The sequence below is a fragment of the Arachis stenosperma genome, chromosome 9 (genome assembly GCF_014773155.1).
Source record: "Arachis stenosperma cultivar V10309 chromosome 9, arast.V10309.gnm1.PFL2, whole genome shotgun sequence".
In the NCBI taxonomy this organism is placed as follows: domain Eukaryota; kingdom Viridiplantae; phylum Streptophyta; class Magnoliopsida; order Fabales; family Fabaceae; genus Arachis; species Arachis stenosperma.
In genome coordinates this window covers 11,922,693-11,927,495 of record NC_080385.1, presented here as the reverse complement: position 1 = coordinate 11,927,495, position 4,803 = coordinate 11,922,693, and the positions used below count along the sequence as shown (strand labels likewise).

The 4,803-nt window shown below is 42.3% G+C and overlaps 1 non-coding gene across 1 annotated transcript; it reads right to left on the bottom strand.

Moving 5' to 3' along the window:
* Positions 1–1,053: 1,053 nt before the first annotated feature.
* On the bottom strand, positions 1,054–1,161 carry LOC130952957 (small nucleolar RNA R71). Its single transcript, XR_009075130.1, has one exon. It is a non-coding gene; the product is annotated as a small nucleolar RNA R71 (small nucleolar RNA).
* Positions 1,162–4,803: the final 3,642 nt, after the last annotated feature.

The following is a 4,803-nucleotide window of genomic DNA, read 5'->3' as shown; positions in this document are numbered from 1 at the left end:
TTGAATCATATCTTTTCTTGTTAGGCAAGTCATTAGTTTTTAAAATCATATCTTTTCAAATTGTTTTCAAATCATATTTTTTAAAATTGTTTTCAAATCATATCTTTTCAATCATATCTTTTTAAAACCATAACTTTTCAATCAATTTTTTTTTCAATCACATCTTTTTCAAAATAATTTTCAATCAAATCTTTTTAATTTCTAATTTCAAATTCTTTTTCAAAAATCACTTGATTTCTTTCTCACTTTGAATTTTCGAAAATTATCAATCAAATTTTCAAAATGTTTTCAAAAGCTTTTGATTGAATTTTCGAAAATTCTCTTCCCTCCTTCCCACATCCTTCTATTTATGGAGTACTACTCCTTCTAAATGCACAATTCGAACCTTATCTAATTAAAGTTCGAATTCTCCTTCTCCTTCTTCTTTCTATTTCTCTTTTCCTCTGACATTTCAAGGAATCTCTATACTGTGACATAGAGGATTCCACATTCTCTTTTTCTCTTCTCTTTCTTATAAGCAGAAGCAGAGACAAAGGCATTCTTGTTGAAGCTGACCCTGAACCTGAGAGAACCTTGAAGCGAAAGCTAAGAGAGGCCAAAGCACAACTCTCTTTAGAGGACTTGACCGAATTATTCAAGGAAGAAGACATGGCAGCCGAAAACAACAACAATGCCAACAATGCAAGGAAGGTGCTGGGTGACTTTACTGCACCTACCCCTGATTTCTATGGGAGAAGCATCTCTATCCCTGCCATTGGAGCAAACAACTTTGAGCTAAAGCCTCAATTAGTTTCTCTAATGCAACAGAATTGCAAGTTCCATGGACTTCCAATGGAAGATCCTCATCAGTTCTTAGCTGAATTCTTGCAAATCTGTGACACAGTCAAGACTAATGGGGTTAACCCTGAAGTCTATAGACTGATGCTATTCCCTTTTGCTGTAAGAGACAGAGCTAGAATATGGTTGGATTCTCAACCTAAGGAAAGCCTGGACTCTTGGGAAAAGCTAGTCAATGCCTTCTTGGCAAAGTTCTTTCCACCACAAAGATGGAGTAAGCTTAGAGTGGAAGTCCAAACCTTCAGACAGAAGGATGGAGAATCCCTCTATGAAGCTTGGGAAAGATACAAACAATTAATCAGAAGATGTCCTTCAGACATGCTTTCTGAATGGAGCATCATAGGTATTTTCTATGATGGTCTCTCTGAACTATCCAAGATGTCCTTGGATAGCTCTGCAGGAGGATCTCTTCATCTGAAGAAGACGCCTGCAGAAGCTCAGGAACTGATTGAAATGGTTGCAAATAACCAATTCATGTACACTTCTGAAAGGAATCCTGTGAACAATGGGACTAGTCAGAAGAAATGAGTTCTTGAGATTGACACTCTGAATGCCATATTGGCTCAGAATAAAATATTGACTCAACAAGTCAATTTGATTTCTCAAAGTCTGTCTGGAATGCAAAATGCACCAAACAGTACTAAGGATGCTTCATCTGAGGAAGAAGCTTATGATCCTGAGAACCCTTCCATGGAAGAGGTGAATTACCTAGGAGAACCCTATGGAAACACCTACAATTCTTCATGGAGAAATCACCCAAATTTCTCATGGAAGAATCAAGAGAGACCTCAACAAGGTTTCAATCACAATAATGGTGGAAGAAACAGGCCTGGTAACAACAAGCCTTTTCCATCATCTTCTCAGCAACAGACAGAGAATTCTAAGCAGAGCACTTCTGACTTAGCAACAATGGTCTCTGATCTAATAAAGACCACTCAAAGTTTCATGAATGAAACAAGGTCCTCCATCAGAAATTTGAAAGGACAAGTGGGTCAGCTGAGCAAGAAAGTTACTGAACTCCCTCCTAGCACTCTCCCAAGTAATACAGAAGAAAATCCAAAGGGAGAGTGCAAGGCCATTAACATGGCCGAATTCTGGGAGGAAAGAAAGGAGGTGGACGCCACTGAGGAAGACCTCAGTGGGCGTGTACCAACCTCCTCTGAGTTCCTCAATGAGGAACAATGGGAATCTGATGCTCAAATTGAGACCATAGAGATTCCATTGGACTTACTTCTGCCATTCATGAGCTCTGATGAGTATTCTTCCTCTGAAGAGGATGAGTATGTCACTGAGGAGCAAGTTGCTAAATACCTTGGAGCAATCATGAAGCTAAATGACAAGTTATTTGGAAATGAGACTTGGGAAGATGAACCTCCCTTGCTCACCAAAGAACTGGATGACTTGTCTAGGCATAAACTGCCTCAAAAGAGGCAGGATCCTGGGAAGTTTTCTATACCTTGTACCATAGGCACCATGACCTTCAAGAAGGCCTTGTGTGACTTAGGGTCAAGTGTGAACCTCATGCCCCTCTCTGTAATGGAGAAATTAGGGATCCTTGAGGTGCAAGCTGCAAAGATTTCACTAGAGATGGCAGACAACTCAAGAAAACAAGCCCATGGACTTGTAGAGAACGTTTTGGTGAAGATTGAAGACCATTACATCCCTACTGACTTCATAGTCCTAGAGACTGGGAAGTGCATGGATGAATCCATCATCCTTGGCAGACCCTTCCTAGCCACAGCAAAGGCTGTGATTGATGTTGATAGAGGAGAGTTGATCATTCAAGTGAATGAAGAATCCATGGTGTTTAAGGCCCAAGGATATCCCTCTGTCATCATGGAGAGGAAGCATGAAGAGCTTCTCTCAAAACAGAGCCAAGCAGAGCCCCCACAGTCAAACTCTAAGTTTGGTGTTGGGAGGCCACAACCAAACTCTAAGTTTGGTGTTGAACCCCCACATTCAAACTCTAAGTTTGGTGTTGGGAGGTTTCAACAAGGTTCTGAATGTTTCTGAGGCTCCATGGGAGTCCTCTGTCAAGCTAATGACATTAAAGAAGCGCTTGTTGGGAGGCAACCCAATGTTTTATAATTAATTAATTTCTTTTGTTATTTTATCTTTTTTTGTAGGTTGATGATCATAAGAAGTCACAAAAATAATGAAAAAAAGCAAAAACAGAATGAAAAACAGGAAGAAAAACAGCACACCCTGGAGGAAGAAGCTGCTGGCGTTCAAACGCCAGTAAGCCTTGCTGTTGGGCGTTTAACGCCCAGTCTGGCACCATTCTGGGCGTTTAACGCCAGAAAGGGGCACCAGACTGGCGTTAAACGCCAGTAAAGGGCAAGAACCTGGCGTTAAACGCCAGGAATGGGCACCAGCCCGGCGTTTAACGCCAGAAATGCCTCAAAACGTGATTTTGAGCAACTTTTGGTGCAGGGATGACTTTTCCTTGACACTACAGGATCTGTGGACCCCACAGGACCCTACCATCACTCTCTCTCTTCTTCCCCCATTCACCAATCACCTCAATACCTCTTCCCCAAAAACCCTTCACCTATCAAATCCCATCTTTCTCTTCACCACTCACATCCATCCTTCATAAAACCCCACCAACCTCACCCTTCAAATTCAAACCACTTTCCCTCCCAAACCCACCCATTATGACCGAACCTTTACCCCCCTCTCTCCTATAAATACCCTTCTTCATCTCTTCATTTTCACACAACATAAACACCCTTCTCCCCCCTCTTTGGCCGAATACACTACCACCTCCCACTTCCTCATTTCTTCTTCTTCTACTCTCTTCTTTCTTCTTTTGCTCGAGGACGAGCAAACATTTTAAGTTTGGTGTGGTAAAAGCGTTGCTTTTTCATAACCATTTATGGCATCCAAGGCCGGAGAAACCTCTAGAAAGAGGAAAGGGAAGGCAAAAGCTTCCACCTCCGAGTCATGGGAGATGGATAGATTCCTCTCAAGGGTGCATCAAGACCACTTCTATGAAGTTGTGGCCTTGAAGAAGGTGATCCCCGAAGTTCCCTTTTCACTCAAAAAGGGTGAATATCCAGAGATCCGCCATGAGATCCGAAGAAGAGGTTGGGAAGTTCTTACCAACCCCATTCAACAAGTCGGAATCTTGATGGTTCAAGAGTTCTATGCCAATGCATGGATCACAAAGAACCATGACCAAAGTGTGAACCTGAATCCAAAGAATTATCTCACTATGGTTCGGGGGAAATACTTGGATTTTAGTCCGGAGAATGTGAGGGTGGCGTTCAACTTGCCTATGATGCAAGGAGATGAGCATCCTTACACTAGAAGGGTCAACTTTGATTAAAGGTTGGACCAAGTCCTCACAATCATATGTGAAGAGGGCGCACAATGGAGGCAAGACTCAAGAGGAAAGCCGATTCAGTTGAGAAGGCATGACCTCAAGCCCGTGGCTAGAGGATGGTTAGAGTTCATACAACGCTCAATCATCCCCACTAGCAACCGGTCCGAAGTTACCATAGATCGGGCCATCATGATCCATAGTATCATGGTTGGAGAAGAAATAGAGGTTCATGAGGTTATAGCCCAAGAACTCTATAAGGTGGCGGACAAGACCTCCACCTTGGCAAGGTTAGCCTTTCCTCATCTCATTTGTCACCTCTGTTATTCAGTTGGAGTTGACATAGAGGGAGACATTCCCATTGATGAGGACAAGCCCATCACCAAGAAAAGGATGGAGTACACAAGAGATCTCACTCATCATGAGATCCCTGAGATTCCTCAAGGGATGAATTTTCCTCCACAAAACTATTGGGAGCAACTAAACACCTCCCTAGGAGAATTAAGTTCCAACATGGGACAACTGAGGGTGGAGCATCAAGAACACTCCATCATCCTTCATGAAATTAGAGAAGATCAAAGAATCATGAGGGAGGAGCAACAAAGACAAGGAAGAGACATTGAGGAGCTCAAGCACTCCAT